Source organism: Pipistrellus kuhlii, unplaced genomic scaffold (genome assembly GCF_014108245.1).
Source record: "Pipistrellus kuhlii isolate mPipKuh1 unplaced genomic scaffold, mPipKuh1.p scaffold_m20_p_16, whole genome shotgun sequence".
NCBI classification, from domain to species: Eukaryota; Metazoa; Chordata; class Mammalia; order Chiroptera; family Vespertilionidae; genus Pipistrellus; species Pipistrellus kuhlii.
The window spans coordinates 5,814,060-5,828,044 of NW_023425471.1; the positions used below are offsets into that span (position 1 = coordinate 5,814,060).

At 42.8% G+C, this 13,985-nt stretch overlaps 1 pseudogene; it reads left to right on the forward strand.

Annotated features, from left to right (window-relative positions):
- The first annotated feature begins 9,396 nt into the window (after positions 1-9,396).
- On the forward strand, positions 9,397-13,486 carry LOC118720150 (annotated as a pseudogene).
- Positions 13,487-13,985: the final 499 nt, after the last annotated feature.

Below are 13,985 nucleotides of genomic sequence, written 5' to 3' on the forward strand. Positions count from 1 at the left end.
TTTCTGACAGACTCAGAAGAATGGTATTTGGAGCTGCAAATTTGCATAGGGTCAGTTTTTCCAAGAAATATTATCCTTCTTTGGATAATTAATTTGACATTTCCTTCTACCTGCCTACATTTGTTTTCTCCATCTTCTTGGAGATTGACCTTAAAATAGTTTCTCTATCTCCATCCTTCCAGAGAATTCATCTATGCTCTTCCAGCCTCTTCATTAGTTTTAATACCAGGCTGATGTGTCTTCGCCATAAAAGGCTTTTAGCTGTTTTAATAGCTCTTTGATTTCTCCTGAACCTGCTTCTCTAGCACAGAGTAAAGTTCTCTATTTAGAAGCATACCATATACCTTAGTGACAAGCACTATAAGCAAGACACTCTTGGTCTCTTCTTTCACTAGTAAACCTCAGTGGTTTAGAGTGGGGGGGGGGGGGGGGGAGGGTAACAGTAGTCAACACCCAGAACAGATTTTTCCTTCTTATTCGAAGACACTTTGAGGACCTCATATTCAAGCCAGAACTATTTTGGGTGAAAACAAAACCGATCATTTGATACCTCTATGTTTGGTGAAATCCTTCCCAAACAGCACTAGTATCCTCTCTTCTTTGCAGTTGCTAATGGTTAACATGCTAATTTCACTACCCACACCCTGATCTGCACTCTGAACTGCAGGCCATTTCTTTTCAGGCTAAGCGTCTCTTTAGTTAGAACCACAATCTGAAGGGAAAATGCTTTTGATTAGAGAAATGATTTTTAAAAAGACTCCATGTGCTCCAAAAATATTTTATTCCATCTAACCAAGTAGCCTGGTTTCTATTTTTAAAACCATCAATTACACTCAAAAAAGGGCACTAAACTTGCCATTTTCAAAACACTACAGACTCTAAGGCGATAGTATTTAATGAGTGATTTATAGTGTTATCAGTTAACGAGTGGCATTTAGCTTCCTCGGAGTGTGGTTTTTAAATTGCAAAGTTATGGGTATTAATACTAATTTCCTTGCTGATGGAGCTGTAATTTTAATGCAGATAAAGGTTTCTCAACCTCAGCACTCTTGACATTCTGAGCTGGATCATTCTTTGCTGTCAGGGCCAGCCTGTGCACATTGTGGGATGTTTAGCATCATTCCTTGTTTCTTCCCACTACATGCCAGTAGAATCCTGACTCCAGTGGTGATAACCAAAAGTGTCTCCAGACATTGCCAAGTGTCTCCTGGGGGACACAATTGCCATTGATACAGAAGACCTGGTGAAACAGGGTTTTTTTCTTTTTTAAAAAATATATTTTATTGATTTTTTTAACAGAGAGAAAGAGAGAGGAACAGAGAGTTAGAAACATTGATGAGAGAGAATCATCCATCAGCTGCCCCCTGTACACCTCCCACCAGAGGTGTGCCCGCAACCAAAGTACATGCCCTTGACTGGAATCAAACCTGGGACTCTTCAGTCTGCAGGCCGAAGCTCTATGCACTGAGCCAAACCAGTTTTGGCGAAACAGTTTTTTTCTTGCATGCTTTTCTGGGCTATGAAAATCTTAGAGACCAATGAAAAATAAGAACACATTGGGTCTTGGAATGTTCTATTTTTATTCTATTCCTATAAATCTTATTTTCTAGATTGATTTTTAGAAAAAAACAACTAAATTTCCAAATGTAGCTATGATATATAAACATTAATCCCTGACAAATCTCATCTCTCTGCTAATGGGTCAAGAGAACAGAACTTTTCATGAGGTTTTCCAAGAGTTTTCAGGGCTTCTCTCCGACCAAGTTCACCGAGGGCCAGGGTAAAACTACTCATTAGCAAAATGACTAATCCGCAGACCTATTAGTTGAAATAGCAAGGGAAAAAGGAGAGTAATGTTTCCTGTGTACTGTTTTCTCTTTTAAAGCAGAATATGCATTAGTCTAATGAGTGGCCACATCCAAGTTGGTTTTAGAAATTGGCAAGTTTTATCTTTGCTGTACAATACTTGCTTCCAGACTAATCAGGATTTCCACAGACCCTGAAATGAAAGGAAAATGGTGGTGTCTCAGGCATTCTCTCCCCTAATACTGCTCCTTTGCCCCATTATCTCCTTTCCTGCTTCTCGATTGGGCTCCATGGCTATTCAGAAGGGGCTTGGGGAATAAGGGCAGTGAAGCAAATGAGAATTTAAATCATTTAGCTTTTTACCCTGTGCAGGCCAGCCAACCATGCCACCCACTGCAGACCCCTAGCACTTACCAACTGGGTCCTGATTGGAAACTAAAGTCATAGTCAATTAGGAAAAATCTAGGAGAGGTTAATGAAGAGACAATTTGCAGAGGTGTGGCCAGGGTGTAGGGAAATCTCAAAGGAGAGTGCAGTACCTTGGGACAAATAGCTGCAGGGAGCTGGTACCACTCCCATTAAGGTTGGAAGAGCAAAGAAGAGAGTAATAACCAGAACCCAAAGGGCAGTAGTGGGCTCAGCCATCTTGTGGAAGCTGTTTGGCAAGTCTGGTTGACCTGGCAGGGATGAAACTTGGAAAATAAATCCCACAACCTTACATTCTCCTTGCCCTCAACTTCCTGCCGCTATCTCCCATTGGATGAAGCCAACAAGAAGAATGAGGGCAAGATAGACTGATACATTTAGTAATGCACTCCACATGGTGCATAGAGCAGAGTGGAGGAGGATAGAGAATGGATCTGGAGAGAAAAGGGAAGATAGATGTCAACCCCAAGTAACATCAGAAGCTCTCAGAGTGGGGGAGGGTGTCCTTTGAAGATTCTCCCCTGGTAATTTGGTCATGTCCCTTGGTGTTGAAATCACCTGCCTTAAAGTATGACGGACTTTTTCCAAGCTTTCTAATCCCCTCTAAAGGGGTCCTTTACTGAACCACCCAGAAACAGGTCCAACTTCTACAATCACTATTCCATTCCCTAGGTTTTCCACTAAACCCATTGTTCTGAGTTCTACATGAGTCCATTTGGAAATCATCTGCCAATCTATTTTCTCCTTACTTTAGTGTTCTCAGCCACTTAAACTCCACGTAATAATCTTGTATAAAGCAAACATTTCATTTCACATTGGAGAACAGGAATACTCCTAGGATGTCTCCAGAACAGGCTTTGCAAAGTGAACCTTTCTGAATAAGAAGCAGGCTGGTCAATGTGCAGAGTTGGGGCTGGGTGAAAGTCAAAGTCAGGACTAACTGGTTTCCCTTTCCCATCTGCTTCTCTGCAAGGAGTCGTTAGCACAGAACAAACTTTGTGTGTACTTCTGGGGAGTTCATTCTTTGCCTTCTTTCTGACATACACACCAAGTCACACTGCCTTCTGGAAGAGCTGCCATATGGTATTAGCAGCACTACAAAAATATGAAACCCTGGATAACAGGAGAACTCTGTTTCATATACTCACCTAATTTAAAAGTGTCCCTCAAACCATCCCCACTCTTCAGAAATATCAACTACAATGTGTTTTCTTGTCAACCAATAAGACAGTTTTATAAGACATGATTTCTAAAGTAATTTCAATACAGCAATCTTCTCATATAGCAAAAAAGTAAATCTGACAAATAAAATGGATATGGGTAACTACTGTTTGTAACACAATAAAGAAGAACAATAGGCCGAAACCGGTTTGGCTCAGTGGATAGAGCATTGGCTTGGGGACTGAAAGGTCCCGGGTTCGATTCCGGTCAAAGGCATGTACCTTGGTTGCGGGCATATCCCCAGTGGGGGATGTGCAAGAGGCAGCTGATCGATGACTCTCATCGATGTTTCTAACTCTCTATCTCTCTCCCTTTCTCTCTGTACAAAATCAATAAAATATATTTAAAAAAAAAAAAAAAAAAAAAAAAAAAGAAGAACAATAGGAGGATATGTGAATTTCAGTTTACACTGACCTATACAAAGTTACTTATTTTGTCATGGTAACACCTAGGCAAGTCATTAGTGTCCATTAATAAGTAAATATAATAGCTGCTTATTCATTTAATAAGCAACTATTATATGTAAAGCAAGATGCCAATTTCAATGCCTTCCATTTTAAAAATAATTTAAACTAATAAATATTCACTTTTATAACTGAAGTGCAACAATAATTCTTGAAACTCATTGTTTCTATCCTTACTACTACATTTATAATTATCTGCATGTTTGATACATACACATATGATGATGTAGCTCTTATTTTTGAGAAAATTATGCTGCTAAAATTATATCCCTAAAATACCTAAATTCCCTACTACACTTGAAGTTGACACAAAATCTTCTAATCTTTGTACTCTTCAGAATCTGCTGTGAATTTCTCATTTCTGGTGGGGCTAGGGGTGGCGCCTGCACGCTATCTAAATGCAAGACCAGTTTTACATGTAGGTGGAGTCGGTGGTTTATTATTTCAACAAGTATTGACTGAGGGCCGACTATCTGCCAATCCCTTTGCTAGATGCTAGGAATGTGGTGTAAATGTAACAGGAAAGGTCCTGCTCAGATTCTAGTGAAGGAGACAGACAATGAGAAAACAAATAGGCAGTGTGTTTCCAAGGGGTGACAGTGTTTGATGAAAAGCACAGCAGGATAAACAGATAAGAAGACTGGGTGATGGCTGTCCTAATAGGATAGTCAAGAAAGGCCTCTCACCCAGCCGGTGTTTCTCGGTGGTTTAGAGTCGGCTTATCAATCAGGAGATCATGGGTTTAATTCCCGGATAGAGCACATGCCCAGGTTGCAGGCTTGATCCCCAGTGGGGGGCGTGCAGGAGGGATGTTTCTATCTCCCTATCCCTCTCCCTTCCTCTCTCTGAAATCAATACAAACATATTTTTTAAGAAAAAGAGTTAATAGCTACTTGCCTAAAGTCACACAACAAATAATTGGTGGAGCCAGTTGAACCCAGGCAGCCTGACTCCAGCATCTAAACTCTTAGCTCTCCTATCATGCTTTTAAGTAGCTACCCACCTCCCATAAGGCCAGCCCTCCCAGTAGCAATTCCCGCTTCTAGCTCTCAGCCTACAGGATAGGGCCTGATATTTATTAAAGGAAGATGCTACTCCGTGGTGTAACAGAAATGTAAGAAGCCTATTCCAGCTCATAGAACACAAGAAAATCATCAATTCCATCCCTTTCAATAGGCAGCCAAACTTTCCATGCTTCAGATGAGTAAAAGATAGAACTGATTGTGTCCAGGAGGGTGTGACTCTACTGCCAAATGTCCTGGCTGGTGATGTTTTCCTCTCCTGCAAAGAGTGGGGCTCTTCCAAACAACACTAGTGTTCACTCCCCCATGGCTGTGTAACTTAGTCAGGTAAGCCTGCCAAAGTCCCACACTGCGCCTCATCCAGGGCCTGAAAAGAGCTAGCCCCACACTAAAGGCAATTTGTGAAACATAATTAATTGCAGATTCCTTTTGGAGCTGCTTAAGCTCCTTGATGTCTCAGATGTGTGGCCAGGATGGAGTTCTCTTTGGCAACTGAGCATCCTTTAACCTCCAGCTGAGAGAAACCAAGGGTATCACTCAGATCAAGTTTGGCTTTCCCAAGACTTGGTGGGGCAGGTTCCGATGCATGAATGGGGCTTTGGGGAACTCACCCTTCCAGTAGATCCAAACCACACAGATCATGGAGATCTATGGAAAATAATATCTCCCTCATGAACTGCCTGTTCGTGATAGTTTCTACTTGGCTCCCAGGCACTCTGGGTGGGAAAATGATGCAAAGAACATTTTATTTCAGTGAAAGGGACCATGTGATCAGCAAAGTACATGATCAGTAACCAAGTAGAAAGACTTTTCCCAACATAACACTTGCTTTCTCTTCAGAAAGGCACATTAGGCTTTGATTCTGCTACAGTAGCATTTCTAATATTTATTATATATTATTGTCAAACCACAAAACTAATATGGATATAGCTACCTATACATTTTTTCAGCTACTTATAAATTTAATTATTCTCCAAACTGTAAGACATGGCTGTTATATACCTTATTTTATAGACAAGTAACTAAGTTTATATAAACCCGAAACGATGTTAATTTTAATCAAGGTGAAATCAAACTTAGAAGCAGAGGACATTCAACAACATGGCTGAATCTTATAGATACTAAACCAAATGAAGAAGCCAGATAAGAAAGAGCACATATGATATAATTCCATTTATATGAGGTTCAACAGACAAAACTAATTTATGGTGACAGAAATCAGAACAGTAGTTACTGATGGGAGGGGTTTGGGGCTCTGGGTGAAAGAGATGAAGGTACTAAGAAGCACAAATTGGCAGTTACAAAATAGTCATGGGGAAGTAAATAAAACATAGGAAATATAGTTCATAATATTGTAATAACTATATATGGTGCTGGTTGGGTACCAGAAATATCAAGAGGAACACTTTGTTAAGCATATGATTGTCTAACCACTTAGCTGTACACCTGAAACCAATACATAATGTTTTTTAAAGAACAGTGGTTAGCCAAAACCGGTTTGGCTCAGTGGTAGAGCGTCGGTCTGCGGACTGAAAGGTCCCAGGTTCTATTCTGGTCAAGGACATGTACATTGGCTGCGAGCATATCCCCAATAGGGGGTGTGCAAGAGGCAGCTGGTAGATGTTTCTCTCTCATCGACGTTTCTAGCTCTCTATCTCTCTCCCTTCCTCTCTGTAAAAAATCAATAAAATTTAAAAAATAAATAAATAAAGAACAGTGGTTACTTCTGGGAAGGTGGTATTAACTGGAAAGGCACCTGAGAGATTGACTCTTCAGGGAAGCTGTAAAAGTTCTAGATTTTTATTTCAGGAGCAGTTCTGCAGGCATATACAAATGTACATGTTCATCAGCTGTACTTCTAAGACTGGTGCACTTTACTATATTTAAATTATCTCTCAAAAAAAAGAGGAAACAAAGATGGAAAAGGGTAGAGAGAACATGACCTTCAACAAAGGAAAAAGAGAACCAAACATGATGTCATTTCAAATGACTATGTAAAAGCTTCTGAAATAAATAGGTGCTAAGATGAATGTGTGAGTCTTAACTATGCTAAAATATTGTCTCAGTCAAGGTTCTGGCAGGAAACAAATGGAGCATGTGAACTGGGTACGTGGAAACAAGTTTAACAAAGGATGTATTCATAAAGGGTTGGACAAGCACAACAAAACCCACAAGGAGTACCAGCACTGATCCCTCTAGGCTCCCATCAAGAAAGCCCAAGAGTAAGGGGCCTGTGGAGGTAACTCCTGCAGGTCAGCTACCTGGGCCACAGCAGGGCAAAGGGGAGAAGGTGGAGGGTGGACTTCAGATAGTAGAAAGAAGATGCTCAGCATCACAACAAACTTAATTCAGATGGCTCCCTGCCCTGTCTGTGCTGAACGGGCATCTGCGGGGACTGTCCCTTCTCCAGTTCCTTCTGCCCAAACTGCCTGCCCATTTCCTATACAGTTCACTTTTTTTGTTTGTTTGTTTCATGAATGGGGCTTTGGGAAACTCACTCTTCCAGTAGATCCAACCCACACAGATCATGGAGAGCTGTGGCAAATAATGTCTCCCTCATGAGCTGACTGTTCATGATAGTCTCTGGATAGTTTCTAGGCTTCTGGGCCTTTTATGTGTTTTGAGCATTTGATGACCTCTCCCTGAACTTATTAGCTAAGTTAACCACAGGCCAGTGCGGCCTCAATGAGGAAGTGGCATTGGAGCCAAGCCCTGAATGATGAAAGGGAGTTATCTGTGCAGGGATCTAGGGGAGAGCATTCTGTGCAGAAGGAATCAGCAATTGCAAAGCTCTTGGACAGAGGGGTATTTGGAATGCTTAAGGGAAAGATCGTGCACCCCAGCATCCAGAGCTGAATGCTTCATTACTTCTCAGTTACGGGAAGACTCAAGTTTATTATCCCAGTCAGGCCCAGGGAGTCAGTCCTCCATCATTGGGTGAGGAGAAGAAGCCTGGCTTTGACAAGCTTCCAGTTCTCTGACCCATTTTATCATTTGTAAACTGGAAGGTTGCTGGGGTGACTCTTTCATCCTATAAGGCAGTATTTCCAAACTTTTGACATATGTGTACCCCTTCTATAATTTTCGTAACACTGAGTACCCCTCATATTCATGAGAACGTAGAATTAGGTGCAGCTAAGCACAGTGCAGTGCGTATCCCCACCAAACTCCGGTGCAACGCTTACCCCCACCAAACTCTTCCCGTACCCCTGGGGCTATGCGTACCACACTTTGGGAAACACTGCTATAAGGGGAAAAAGGTGCAAAGTGTCATTAGTTTATTTGAAAAGTACTGAGTGGGCAGCTATTGTGTATTTGCTGCAGGGCCAGTGTAGCCTCTACTCTCAGTGAGCCAACGGTAATGACCTTGGCACTCACCATCCCTTTGCCCGCTGCGGGCTCCCTCCTGCTAGCACCAGTCACTCTCCAGCTAGGGGCTTTCTCCCATGATGGGAGCACATCCACCCTGGAAGGAAGAGCAGAGTGGCTGGGGGTGCCCCAGGAGCAGCCCTGAGCCATGATGAATGGGAGTGGGAAGGTCAATACCCTGGCTTCCTCCTCCATCAGGTGGGACACCTCTGAGGCGTGCTCCATGCCTGATCATAAAGATGCTCAAGGGCGTGGAGTCCCAGTTATCCTGAGAATAGCCTGCTCTTTATCACCCCTTGCACTGGCTCTTTTCCCTCCCCTGCCTCACTTTCTCACTCCTTGACTGGTGTTTCCCACCTAAAAGACTCGCATTTGAATCTTATTCTCAGATCCACTTCTGAGGGAGCCTCACCTAAAACAGCAAGTTACAGTGAGGGGTAGCAAGGAGTGTAAAGTATGTCTCCACCTATAAGGAGCTCACAATCTAGGTACTAGTTTTTAAAAATAGCAATTGAAGCCTTGAAACATAACTTCAACTTCTAAGAATACATCTCACAAAAATAAGCATAGTTCTGCACAAAACTCAGATACCAAAATGTTCATTCCTCATCAAAACATTGAGAATGTGAGATAAAATTAGAAAATGTAAATATCCTGTGGTTGGGAAATAATGTAATAAGTAGTGTTACATCCATACAACGAAACATTATGCAGTTGTCAAAAACCATGTTGTAAAATAATCCTGATTGACATGGACATGGTTAACAATAATATATATGTGCGTAGAAAAAAATACTAGAAACCAAAAAAAATCAAAGGATTAACAGATGTTTTTTGTTTTTGTTTTTTTGTTTGCTTGTTTTTTCATCTCTGGGTTTATCTATACTTCCAAAGTTTCTATAAATAAAATGTCTTTTCTTACTTTTCAGTGCATCATTAAGTTTACATAGTCTAAGACAAAGATAGTGTTTCTCAATCTTAGCACTATTGACATTTTGAGCTGGATCACTCTTTGCTCTGTGCACTGTAGGATGTTTAACCACATCCCTTATGTCTAAGCACCAGATGCCAACAACACCCTCCAGATCATGATACCAAATATGTCTCCAGACATTACCCATGTCCCCTGGAAGCAAAACCACTCCCAGGTGAGAATCACTGGTCTAAGAGAAATGAAAATCATAAACCAATATTAGCAGTTAATGCCCGTGAAGTGAAGTGAGATTATTCAAAATCTTTTAGATTTGTATGAACGATTTTTTTTTTCATTTTAAAGAAACCAATGCCATGTCAACATTTAACCTAAGTAAATGAGGCCACTTCCTCAATTGTGTAAAAGAACAGCAATTAAAAGATTCCAAGACATCATCTGTGCAGTTTCTACGAGGTTTAGACTTTTAAAAGTTGAAGTCATGCCAGCCTCACAGGGTATTCATTTCCCAACTCTCCTCACACTGGACAAAAAAACATCAGATGTATAGAACCCTCTGAAATGTTCAATATCAAGCACTTCCCAGTACCATAATTTTCAGTGATTTAACTGAGGTTCTGTGCAAGTACATAGTCGTAACAGATGCAAGAAAGTTCCCCAAGTGGGGACCAGGTGGAAGAGAGCTATGGGAGGGGGAAAAGGAGAAAAAAATTGTAATAATATGAATAACAAAGATTTATTTAAAAAAAAAAAAAAAAGCTCCCCAAGTGGATTGTGACACTTATATTAGCCTGAATGAAGAGGATTCCATCAAAACATGCTTACTGAGCACCCACTGTGTGTCCAGCGCTCTTTTAGGCTCTGTGGATTCAGAAATGAGCAAGATGCCCAATATGCCTACCCTGAACAGACTTCCTGTTCTAGGGATGGGGCAGCCAAATAAGCAGGGCCCATTCACCTGAACAAGATCACTTCGTGGAAGAGATCATTAGACCAATGGAAGCAACTCGCTCATCCTAGGAAGTGCCTTTCACTGGTGCAACCTCTGGGCATGAGGGCAGAGACCAGAGAAAGTCTGGTCTCATACCTGGCTCAGCCATCTATGCAAAGACCTGAGCCAGGTATAAGTAGGCCAGAAAGAGATGTGGCTGATCTACAGCGAAGAGAAGAAAGGCAAGAAGGGGTGAGGGGCAGAGCAGGTAGTTCCCCTGGGTTTTAGCAGGAAGTTCGTGTTGCCCTCTAACTGCAGTGGAAAGGCCTGCACGGTGCTAAGGGGAGCCTGACCTCTGATTTGTGCTTTTGGAAGATCCCCTTGATCCTGTGTGGAGAGTGGACCAGAGCAGTGACAGTATCACAGGGAGGTTGGCCATTTGACCACCACAGAAGCCCAGGTAAGGGACGCACAGTGGTGGCCCAACGAGGCTGGAGGGGTGGAGGCAAAGCAGTGGCATTTGGAAGAAGATTCCGAAGGGTTGGAAGCCTGTGTGGGCCTCACAGTAGGGGAAGCTGAGGTAGCTGTGGTCGAGGAGAAGAGACTTGGGCTGCCTAAAGCTGAAGCTCCAGGGAACGGAGCAGTGACTAATGGCAGACCACATGAAGACCAGGGCCTTGCAAACCCATTTTTATTTTTAAATAGGCTAACAGCCAGGGAGCAGGGCATTTTGTAACTTCCTTAGGAGTCAAAGCCAAGTGGTGCCAGCAGCTCCCAGCTGTGTAAGCAGCACGGAGCACAGGCCAAAACACACTCATATTCTTCTGGGGGGGGGGGGGGAATCCCTATTCCGTGGCTGATGTCTGAAATGCCACCATTTGAGATTTCTTTTCAGTTCAGTTGTTTAGTTCAGAAAAAAATGCAAATTTGCTTGCAAAAGACAAAACAGAAGACATGGATGGAGAGTGGGCCCCAAGGACCAGTGTGACCATGAACTTCAGGGCAGTCAGATGGGACAGATTAGTTCTGGTTCAGAAACAGCCTTAGAGCCATGGAAATGAGTAGTACTGAGGCTGCGCAGTGGGTGCCTGCTGGGTGAGCAGGTCTCAATGGAGTCAGGAGCTCAGAAGGAGGAAGGAGTCTGTTCAAACCTGGCAGAGTCCGAAGGAGGGCAAGAAGGCAAGTGCTGCTTCTTCCCACACCTCTTCAGGCAAACGTGGCCTCCTGTGCCTCTTCTGCAAATTGGAAGGTCCTTACCTCCTCCTCCCATGGCTGCTGGTCCAGCCCAGCCTTAGGCAAAGCTGGAAACTCCTTTCTGAGATGAATCTTCAGGGGACCCACACAGGCAGCTTTTCCAGGCTCCTTGGGGTGAGCAACCCCAACATTTAATTCTAAAACCAAGTTCCAGAACAATTAAATGACAGAAATAATTTCAATGGCTTTTGAAAACTCAAGCCTAATCATCTCGCTGAACTTCATCCTTTTAAATAAATTTTGCCAATTTTTCTTATCTTTTAATTTGCTAACTTAAAAAAAAAAATCCAGCCCTTGCTGGTTTGGCTCAGTGGATAGAGCATCAGCCTGCAGACTAAAGGGTCCCAGGTTTGATTCTGGTCAAGGGCATGTACCTTGGTTGAGGGCACATCCTCAGTAGGAGATGTGCAGGAGGCAGCTGATCAATGCTTCTCTCTCATCGATGTTTCTAACTCTCTATCCCTCTTCCTTCCTTCTGTAAAAAAAAAAAAAAAAAAAAAAAAAAAAAAAAAAAAGTCAATAAAACTAGCTGAAACCGGTTTGGCTCAGTGGATAGAGCATCGGCCTGCGGACTGAAAGGTCCCAGGTTCGATTCCTGTCAAGGGCATGTACCTTGGTTGAGGGCACATCCCCAGTAGGGGGTGTGCAGGAGGCAGCTGATTGATGATTCTCTCTCATCGATGTTTCTGACTCTATCCCTCTCTCTTCCTCTCTGTGAAAAATCAATAAAATATATTTTATAAAAAAGAAGAAAAATACCATAAAAACATTACCAGCAAAACTACCATGTTTCCCCAAAAATAAGACATCCCCTGAAAATAAGACCTAGCGCAACTTTGGGAGAAAAAATTAATATAAGACACCGTCTTATTTTCGGGGAAACGGTATTAAAAAAAAATTTAATTAGCTCTCTGCTCCTGCTGTTCATCAGATAGCTGTGTCTTCCTGTGCAGTGCCAGCTGCAATCCTGAGACAGGATGGTGAAGGCCACAGTAAGAGGATTTGGCCATATTAGGTGCCTAGTCACTGTGGCAAAGTGGATACAGTCACCATCCATGACCCCTTCATTGATCTAAACTACGTGGTCTGCATGTTACAGTGTGATTCTATTCATGGCAAGTACAAAAGCACAGTTAAGGCTGAGAACAGGAAGGTTGTCCTTAATGGAAAGTCCATCTCCATCTTCCAGGAACGAGGTACCATCAACATCAAATGGGGTGATGCTGGTGCTGAGTATGTGGTAGAGTCCACTGGTGTCTTCACTACCTCAAAGAAGGCTGGGGCTCCCTTCAAGGGCGGAGCCAAGAGGGTCATCATCTCTGCCCCTTCTACAGACGCCCCATGTTTGTGATGGGTGTGAACCATGACAAGTGTGACAACTCCCTCAAGATTGTCAGCAATGCCTCCTGCACCACCAGCTGCTTGGGCCCTCTAGCCAAGGTCATTCATGACAACTTTAGCATCATGGACTCATGATCATAGTCCATCAACTGCCACCCAGAAGACCGTGTGATGGAGACTCTAGGAAATTATGGTGTGATGATCAAGGGGCTGGCCTGAACATTATCTCTGCTTCTATTGGCACTGCCAAGGCTGTGGGCACGGTCATGCCTGAGCTGAATGGGAAACTCACGGGCATGGCCTTCTGAGTCCCAGCCTCCAATATGTAAATTGTAGATCTGACTTGCTACCTGAGGAAAGCTGCCACATATGATAACATAAAGAAGGTAGTGAAGCAGGAATCAGAGGGTCTTCTCAAGGGTAATACTAAGCACAGTTTGTCTCGTTTGACATTAACCGTGATACCCACTCCTCCACCTTCAATGCTGGGGCTGGCATTGCCCTCAATGACCACTTTGTCAAGCTTGTTCCCTAATATGACAATAAATTTGGCTATAGAAAGAGGCTGGTAGGCCTTATGGTCTGCGTGGCCTCTAAGGAATAAGAGCCCCCTGGACTACCAGCCCCAGCAAAAGGAAGAGAGGTCCTCAGCTGTTGGGGAGTTCCTATCCCAAATTGATCCCCAACACACTAGGAATCTCCTGACCTCCACAGTTTGCACCCCAGACCCTTTGAACAAGGGAAGGAATGGGCTTAGGGAGGCCAAACTTGTCATATATGATCAATAAAATTCACTATACCCCCACAAAAATCTCAACCTAGGAAGTCATTTAAATGAAATTCATTATTTCAGTCTCAGTCATATTTTTCTCTACATTTTCCCTACTTGTTCAACCTAGTTGGGCCACCACTGTGCATCCTTTACCTGGGCATCTGTAGGATAGAATAGAGAATAGAGCTCAGACTCTAGATTTATATTCTATTCATGTTGCCTTTCCACCATTTCTTCTCACATTTTTATTCTTTCTTTCACTTATTTAATGACTGTTTAGCCCTGGCTTGGTGGCTCATTTGGTTAATGCATAGTCCCGTACATAATAAGGTTGCAGGTTCAGTTCCTGTCAATGCACATACCTGGGCTGCAAATTTGATCCCAGGTTCGGGTGAGTACTGGGCAATGTTCCTCTTATACATTGATGTTTCTCTTTTTCTCTCCCTCC